A 10,043-nucleotide genomic window follows, 5' to 3' on the forward strand; every position below is an offset into this window, starting at 1 on the left:
AGAGCTTCGTTTTCTCCTTATAAATCCTTGCGTTTTCATAGGATTCGTTTCTCAATTCTTCTAGCTCTTGGAGTTGAAGTTTCCTATGCCTTCCAGCCTCGTCAATGTCGAAGTTGCATTTCTTGACCGCCCAAAATGCTCGGTGTTCTAACTCGACGGGAAGATGACAAGGTTTTCCGAAAACTAATCTGAAGGGCGACATTCCAATCGGGGTCTTATAAGCGGTCCGATATGCCCATAAGGCATCGTCGAGTCTCAAACTCCAGTCCTTCTTTGTCAGATTCACCGTTTTCTCTAGAATAGACTTCACTTCACGATTCGACACCTCCGCTTGACCATTCGTTTGAGGGTGATAGGCAGTAGAGACACGATGAGTCACGTGATACTTCTTCAATAGAGCCTCCATCATTTTGTTGCAGAAGTGCGTCCCTCTATCACTAATCAAAGCCCTAGGCACACCAAATCTCGCAAAAACATTAGACTTTAAAAACTCGATAACCGTTTTGGCATCGTCCGATCTGGTGGCTTTGGCTTCAACCCATTTAGAAACATAGTCAACCGCGAGTAAAATATAAACGTTGCCAAATGACACGGGAAATGGGCCCATAAAATCAATCCCCCATACGTCAAAAATTTCACAAACAAGGATTGGATTTTGGGGCATTTGGTTCTTTTGTGAAATGTTTCCCGTTCTTTGGCACCGCTCACAACTTTTGCAAAACATATAACAATCGCGTGACATGGTTGGCCAAAATAATCCACATTCAAGGACTTTTCTCAAAGTCCGGCTAGGTCCGAAGTGTCCCCCACAAGCAAATTCATGACAAAATTGCAAAATGGATTGGTGCTCTTGTTGGGGCACACATCGCCTAATGATTTGATCGGGACAATGTTTCCACAAATAAGGTTCATCCCACACATAGTATTTTGCATCACTTTTCAACTTGTCTTTTTGAGAACGCGTGAATGTGTCGGGATACCTTTTTGTGACCAAAAAGTTAACGATATCGGCATACCAAGGAATAGATTGGGTAAGGGAAAAGAGATGCTCATCCGGAAACTCGTCCCGCAATGGGAGAGGAGTTTCATTTGAAGTGATCCGACTTAGATGATCGGCAACGAGGTTCTCGCATCCGCTCTTATCCCGGATTTCCAAGTCAAATTCTTGTAACAGTAGGATCCACCGGATGAGTCTCGGCTTTGCATCTTTCTTCGTCATCAAGTACTTAAGTGCTGCGTGATCCGAATACACTATGACCTTGGTACCAAGTAGGTATTGTCTAAATTTCTCCAAGGCGAACACTATGGCCAATAGCTCCTTCTCCGTGGTAGAGTAGTTGCTTTGAGCATTGTCTAGTGTCCTTGATGCATAATAGATCACGTGGGAGGCCCTCCCATTCTTTTGACCCAAAACGGCGCCAATCGCATAGTTGCTTGCATCGCACATGATCTCAAAAGGGAGATCCCAATTTGGTGCTTGCATGATGGGAGCGGATGTAAGCAACTCTTTGAGCTTGTCAAAAGCTTCTTTGCACGCCTCATTGAACTCGAAATCGACCTCCTTTTGCAAGAGTTGGCACATTGGTCTTGTTATCTTTGAAAAATCCTTGATGAATCTTCGGTAGAAACCTGCATGGCCCAGAAAAGAACGAACTTCCCGAACACAAGTCGGGTAAGGTAAGCTTTGAATAACATCAATTTTTGCCTTATCTACCTCAATTCCTTTTTTAGACACAATGTGACCCAAAATGAGACCTTGACTCACCATGAAATGACATTTCTCAAAATTCAAAACCAAGTTTGTTTCAATGCATCTTTTTAAAATTTTTGTGAGATTAGTCAAACATTCTTGAAAGGAGTTGCCATAGACCGTGAAATTATCCATAAAAACCTCAATTATGTTTTCAACGTATTCCGAAAAGATACTAACCATACAACGTTGGAAAGTGGCCGGGGCGTTACACAATCCAAATGGCATTCTCCGGTAGGCAAAAGTACCAAATGGACATGTAAATGTCGTCTTTTCTTGGTCTTCCGGTGCCACCGGGATTTGGTGAAAACCGGAATACCCATCGAGACAACAATAATGAGATTTCCCGGCCAACCTTTCTAACATTTGGTCAATGAAAGGCAATGGGAAATGATCTTTTCTTGTGCTTGCATTGAGTTTGCGGTAGTCAATACATACTCTCCACCCGTTTTGCACACGAGTGGGGACCATCATACCTTTGTTGTTCTCGACCACCGTGATTCTCGTCTTCTTTGGAACGACTTGCACCGGGCTCACCCACTTGCTATCCGAGATTGGATAGATCATCCCCGCGTCAAGAAGCTTTAATATCTCTTTCTTCACAACTTCCATCATTGGCGGATTTAACCTTCTTTGCGCGTCTCTATTTGGCTTGCATTCATCCTCCATTAAGATCTTGTGCATACAAGTGGAGGGGCTCAAACCCTTGATATCCGCAATCGTCCAACCCATGGCTTCTTTATGCTCCTTCAACACCTTGAGGAGTTGCTCTTCTTCGAATTCGGTTAAATGAGTTGAAATGATAACTGGAAGGGTTTCATTCTTTCCCAAGTAAGCATACTTCAAATGTTGAGGTAAGACCTTCAATTCCAATTCGGATGGTTGAACAAGGGATGGCGGCAATTTTGTGTGAGTTGGGGGCAATTCAATTTGCTTGACATCTAATCTTGTGAATTTTTTCATCTCCATTTTACTTACCAACTTCTCAACTTCCGGATCCAAAGAATAAAGCTTTAATTGTTCGGCTAGCTTCCCGCAATCGAATCCTTTGCTCAAGATCATTTCCAACATATCACCGTTAGACAACTCAAACAATTCTTGAGTAATTGGCTCAACAACATCAACAAAGTACAAAGATGAGACGTCACTAGGATATCTCATGGCATCATAAATATTAAAACTTATTGTTTCGCCATCAAACTCCATTGTCAAACTTCCCGCATACACATCGATCTTTGTCCTAGCCGTCTTCAAAAACGGTCTCCCAAGCAAGATTAGAGCCGATTTGGAGGACACTTGCTCATCTAGATCAATCACATAGAAATCCGCCGGGAAGACTAATTGGTTCACTTGCACTAGGACATCTTCTAAAACGCCTCTAGGAAAGACACTCGATTTATCCGCAAGAGAGATTATGACACCGGTTTCACTTAAGGGTCCGACATTTAATGATTCATATACCGAATAGGGCATGACATTGATAGAAGCACCAAGATCAAGCATAGCACTACTAAAAGTGACATCCCCAATCTTGCAAGGAACCGTGAACATTCCGGGATCTTTGCATTTGGGTGGAAGTTTCCTTTGTAAAACCGCGGATGCGTTTTCATTCATCAAAATTTTCTCATTTCCCTTCAACTTCCTCTTGTTGGTACAAAGTTCTTTCAAGAACTTTGCATATCTCGGGATTTGCTTGATTGCGTCAAGTAGAGGGATGTTTACTTCCACCTTTCGGAAGGTGTCCAAAATCTCTTTCTCCTCCATATTCTTCTTTGAAGTTGAAAGTCGGGAGGGGAACGGTGGTTGAGTGGATATTGGTGTTACTAGAGGGGAAGTCTTCTTTGGAACTCCGGCTTGTGCATCATTCTTGATTATAGGTACTTCAACGGGAATAACTTCTATCTCTTCCTCTTCTTCCCTCGGCTTCTTCTTTGAACTACTTTCTCCGGCTTGTTTGCCACTTCTCAATGTCACCACATTGACATTTGGGTTCTTTTCGGTTTGCGAAGGGAGTTTACCACGGGATTCCAACTTGCTTATGGATGTAACTATATCTCCCATTTGTGCTTCAAGGTTGGAGATACTAGTCCTTGTTTCTTTTTGGAATTGTTGGGTACTAGTGGCTAGAGATTTGACAATGTCTTCAAGAGACATTCCGAAGCTACTTGGTTGGGATTGAGGAGGTTGTTGATGATGATGATGAGGGTGCGGTTTGGGTTGATAGTGTGGTTGTTGATGTTGGTAATGAGGTTGTGGTGGTGGATAGGATGGTCTAACCAATGCATTTTGAGGCAATGGTCTTGGGTTGTAGCTCATGTTGGGATTTGGCTTCCAACTTGAGTTATATGCATTTTGGTAACCGGATGGTTTGTTGTGGTAGTTTTGGAACTCTCCCGTGGCATTCACATGCTCCGCATCTTCTTGAAGGATGGGACACATATCCGTAGGATGTCCCATTGTTGCACATATTCCACAAACCATCACTTGTGGAGTTTGTCCCATGGCTAGCTTTTGGACAATGGAGGTTAGATCTTTGATTTGAGACTCGAGATTTGATGTTCCCACTTCATTGACTTTGTGTTGTGTGTCTCTTTTCATATCTTGGCGAGGGCCAAAATGTTGTGAATTCGCGGCTATGGTGTTGAAAAGTTGTCTTGTTTGTTGTGGGGTTTTACTAAAGACATCTCCACCACTTGAGGCATCAACTAGTCTTCTCTCCATTGGCAACAATCCCTCGTAGAAGTGTTGAATGAGGAGTTGTTCCGGAATTTGATGTTGTGGGCAACTATAGCACAAGTTGTTGAACCTCTCCCAATAATCATGGAAAGTCTCATTTTGACCTTGGCGGATTCCGCAAATCTCATTTCGAAGACTTGAGACTCTTGAGGCGGGATAGAACTTATCAAGGAAAGCTCTTGCCATGTCGGTCCATGAGTTGATCGACCCCGGTGGAAGATAGAATAACCAATCTTTTGCTCTATCGGCCAATGAAAAGGGGAATGCCCTTAGCTTGATTTGGTCATCGGTTGACCCTTGTGGCTTCATGCTAGTGCAAATAATGTGGAACATCTTCAACTGCTTATGAGGGTCTTCGTTCTCCAATCCATGAAAAGTTGGTAAGTGGTGGACTAAACTTGACTTCAATTCCGAACCTCCTTCCAAAACCGGGTAATTGATACCGGTTGGAGTTTGTGTAACATCGGTCTCCATCATTTGTCTCAAGGTTCTCTCGGGAACTTCTCCTCCGTCCGCCATTACAATTGGTTCAATAATGGGTGGATTTTGTTGTAGGGGTGGTGTTTCGGGAATTTCTTGGCGAGGGTCGGGACTAGAATCGGGTTCTATATCACTTAATGAAGCGGTTTCAACCTCCAAATCCCCGTGGGGGTTAGAAGTTTGACCACGTTCAATTCGCTTTTCCTTTGCTAAACGCCTTGTTTCTTTTTCGATTTCTGGATTGTAAATCAAGTCACCTGTACGCTGAGATCTGGGCATAGAGAAACAAATTGATTAAAAATAAACCAATCCCCGGCAACGGCGCCAAAAATTTGGTGGTTGTCGAGGCCAACACAAATAATAACCCTAAATATTACACACTAAAATAGTGTATAGTGGTAAAGGGATCGAATCCACGGAGATTGGTTCAATTTATAACTCTATGAAATATCTCTTTGTAAAAATACTTGTAAAATGACAATAAAAATAAAATGGGGGGTTTTGGCGTTTTGAAATATTTGAAACAAACTAGAATTAACTATGATTTAAATAGACAAATGCAACAAAGATAAGAGTTTGATGTAAAATCAATAAGGGAGAGATGGTTGACTTAAAGTTTCCTCACTTTGACTTTTGATGAACATATCATTAGAATCCAATGGTGCAATACTTTGATTTAAATCCTTAATTTGGCTATAGTAATCCAAGGAGCTTGAGATTACCTAGACTTTTCTTAATTGTTGAAATGGCTAGAGAAGCTCATAACAATTTCCTTAGTCAAAGTCACTAATTCCAAATAGCATGTAATTAGTGAAAGTCAACTAGCATTAAGAACCAAAAAGTCACCAAATCCAAGAGGGGTCAAATGCTTTCACCACCATGTTGGAGGAAATGTTTTTATGATTGTGTGAAGCAAAAACAACACAAAAATCATTTGTTGCTTGCTAATTTGAGGATCCTTTACTTAATCAAGAAATTAGCCAACTAATCACCACAAACACATTTAAACTCATGAACTAAAACATACAAGTAGTGATAAGATGTTAAAACACAAAACATTCCCATAAAGATTTAAGAACATGTTCATGGATTCTTCAACATTCAACAAAAGTTCAAAGGATTAACCAAAAGTCAACCAAGATTAGTTTAGCCAAGCATGGCTAAACTCAAAGAAACAAAGTTAGAGAAAATTGTACCAAACATTAAGCAAGAATCAAGAGGTAAAAATATGATGTTCTTCAAGTGTTTATGGCCTTCAAAAGTCTTCAAAACTCCAGAGAGAATCTCCAAAAATCGGATGTCCAAGAGTATGCAAAAGATGGGCACCAACCTTCCTCAAATAGCTCAAAAGAAGGATTTCCGAAATTGCCCCTGCAGGGCCTTGCGCGACCCGCGTGCTGCTGCGCGGGTGGGTTGCGCGGGTGGTACCTGACATGGGCTCCTTTGAGATTTTGGGCCTCTAAAGCATATCCCACTAGCCCAGATCGAATCCAATCACCTCCTAGCCCATTTTCTTCAAGTTTTTCTTCATTTAAAGCCCAATTTGACCTCTCTAAATCCTCCAAAGCTCGTGAACTCGCCCGATTAATAATTTTCATACGCTTGAATGTTCCCCCGCATCTTTCAAATTTAAAGCTCAATTCTTCCAAGCCTTCAAGCAATTGACAAGTCCACCCCATGAATCACCTTCATAGCCATCAAGCATGAAATCTCCAATTCCCTTCAAGCCCAATCGCCTCACAAGAGTGCCGCCCCGCTAGTTTCCAAGAAAATCTGCAATAATGCTCAAGAAACTAGAAAGTACCCCGAAATGGTCATAAAAATAACAAAAAGGGAAAATATGCATGAAAGTTAACTAAAATGCGAATGAAATGTACTAAAATAAACTATAAAAATAAGTAAATAAAATGAAGCTATCACAAAGCCGAATGTGTCGCCAAAGCCACAGACGATGACATTTCAGATGATCCTGGATGTTGTAGAAGATGGAACATATGTCGCTTAAGGAAATCAAGAGAATAAAGCTTCTTATCTAAAGTATACAAACATGAAGTGGTCATCCCATATATATAGTATTGTAGTATGTAGCCTAATAAAAGAGGCATAGAGTTTAATACACTGTAAAGATGGTTGTAATCGCTTTAAGAAATTATAAAATCTTTAAATTATGCTAAGTTTTTGTATGAATCTTTTCGTGTATAGTGACTTGGAAACTACGAGATAAATTTTGGGACAAGTATGAGTAGGTGTGGAAGGTAGTATTGGCCCATACTAACGGAAGCACGAGCCTCATACTGGGATCATGAGACTCATACTGAGCACGCGCGGCACACACTAACAAGCGGGCGTGGACCTGCAGAAAGATGACATATGTCACCAGGAGAAAGGAACGATGTGGTTAAAGTGCGCGGTGCACACATCTAAAGGCGTGGAACGCAAAATCAAAATTTTCCCTATAAATAGAGCAACACTCCTCATTCATTTTTCAATCCACAAGTGCTTCTCTCTGGCTATACCTCTCCTTAAGTTCGGAGAACCTCTTAGGTTTTAAGGTATTTAGCTAGGATCCGGAGGATAGGAGTGTCCAGTAAATAAAAGCTATCGGGTCGGTGTTCTGCCAGTACAATGTTCGTAATTTTGTGAAGAAAATGTTTGTAAGTTAAGATACACTCATATTGCCTTCAGTGTAACTTATATTTATATTCATAGTCGTTGTTATGAATTTATAAATAATATTCATTAGTGTTTCCAACTCAAAATACTAATTGATCTACTTACGGGGATGATGTCTAGGATAGATTTAGTGAGATTTTTAAAGTGGGATTTCCAAATTGCATGCATTAAAACTCAATAGGTCAAATTACAAAGAGGTTCGCAGTGAATTGATTGTCAGTAGTTTTAGACCTAAATTTCAGGATGTCACATAGTAGTTGTTAATGCTTAAAAAATAAACCTCAATTCTACTAACTTAACAAGTCATGAGTAAATCTCAAACTAAGGAGCTCGTCGTTAATGAATAATTCCAATAATGTGATGTTCCATTTCGAAAGGCATTAGGGTACTTATGGTATATAACTTATGTATTGTACTTAGAAAACACCTTAATATTTTAGTCATTTTTATGCAATATACTTGAATTTCTTACTTGTTTTAACTCTTCATGGGTTGCACCACACCTTTTTCATTCTTATTAGGTATTTTTCATATTTTACTGCCCTTATTTAACAATGAATATGCTTAAATTTCTTTATATCCCTTAATTCACAAAATAATAACCTACTTTGAGTTTTATCCTAAAACTTGCATAACCACATATTTTTTAAACCAATTATTGATAGGTTCTATAGGTTACGAAAATCATGTACATGCGGAAAAATAACACTTAACAATTAAGGGTACATGCAACCTATAAGGATCTATGTCTTCACATTAAAGGCAAGATGCAATGAAATATAAACCCTACAAGAACCCTAGTAAATTTGAAATCACTAGATTTAGGGTTACATACCTTTTGAATTGTTATAACAAACAATTCCTTGAATACTTCTTGGTAGATCTTTAGAAAGCAAACACCAAAAGTATGATCACTCGAATGGCTCACACCCAAAGCTAGACACTAAAACACACGAGAGGATAGAGGAGAAGGAAGGCGATTTTCAGCTAGGTATCTCTAAGAATGAGTGTCCGGAAATTACAAGTCTTGGTCCCTTTATATAGCTGCTATTAAACCCTAGAATCCCTGGATTTGTACATAAAATAATATTTTTTTTTCAAATCTTAGTGATTATTTACTTTCCTTATATTAGATAGAGCATTTTAGATTGCCTTACAAGGCATCTCAAAACCTTCCACTTCATAGAGGTTTCTAGGATCTCTCTTTATCTCAACTATTGAGTAATTACAAAGCAACCCTTGCACTTCTAATTAATTCCAAATTAATTTTGATCAATTCTTAATTAATTTATTAATCATATAATAAAATAATAAAGTATTTCCTCTCTCTACAAATTTCATTCTAATAACTTTCTAGTTATAAGGGCAACACCAAAAGGATTTTGCTTCTAATTACAAGTTTATACCGATTTAGTTATGAGCTTAAACACCTTAGTCCAACACTTATATTATAAGGTTTGACATAACATGATTAAGTATTCTAATTATAAAAAAATTAACATATAAAATTTTTTTGTCATTATCTATCAATTTTCCACATTTGAAACTCGCTTCCCTGATTTAACTCTCGCGTTTCCTGCTAGAAATAGTCATATTTTGTAATTACTTTGGTCAACTATTGTAATTTTTTTATGAATGAATAAGAAATTATTATTCATGTATTTATGTGCTTAAGTGTTTTATATGATGTTTTGTGTATAGAATATAATAAACAAGATTAAAATACATGTCAAAATAAAATAATAATTAGGACAAATAACCTTAATGAAAGAAGTAGTTGCGATGAGGATTCCGGAGATATAAGGAACACTCAAATCCGTCTTAGAATAAAGAAGTTATGCTTATTTGAAGTTTCACGATTAAATCGGCATGATTATGCTTACCATAAAAAGTAAAATTTTGATAAATTACTTTTTAGCCTAAGTAATCTAAACAAAAATCATAGTAGTTGTTAAACCAAGTGCATGCATATAAAGAACGCCCAAATATGACTTCATGAGGAAGTTATGATTTTTCAAAATTTCAGCGTAGCTATGTTAGCGCAGAAATTGAATTTTAGATCGGTCGATTATTAGCCAAAATGATGTAAACTATAATTGAATATCTTGTTAATAGGAGTCCAAAGATATAAAGACGGTCGAAAATGAACGTCGGGTGAGAGAGTTATGTACTTTATACGAGCTTTAACAATATAAGATTGTGTAAATAAAATAAATTGAGAATTAGCCGACATAGTCTAAAAAAAAGTTGTAGACTTCGTCGATAGCTACGTGTGAGTATAAAGAATGTCAAAAATAGAGCTCATAAGAAGAAGCTACACAATTTTGAAAATATGAAAATCGGTACGTGTACGGTGCGCGAGGCGCACAGTGTTCCAGAAGCCAGCCATGCAGCTCCAGCTAAT

This window comes from Lactuca serriola, chromosome 7 (assembly GCF_051521515.1).
Source record: "Lactuca serriola cultivar US96UC23 chromosome 7, Lser_US96UC23_V15, whole genome shotgun sequence".
NCBI classification, from domain to species: Eukaryota; Viridiplantae; Streptophyta; class Magnoliopsida; order Asterales; family Asteraceae; genus Lactuca; species Lactuca serriola.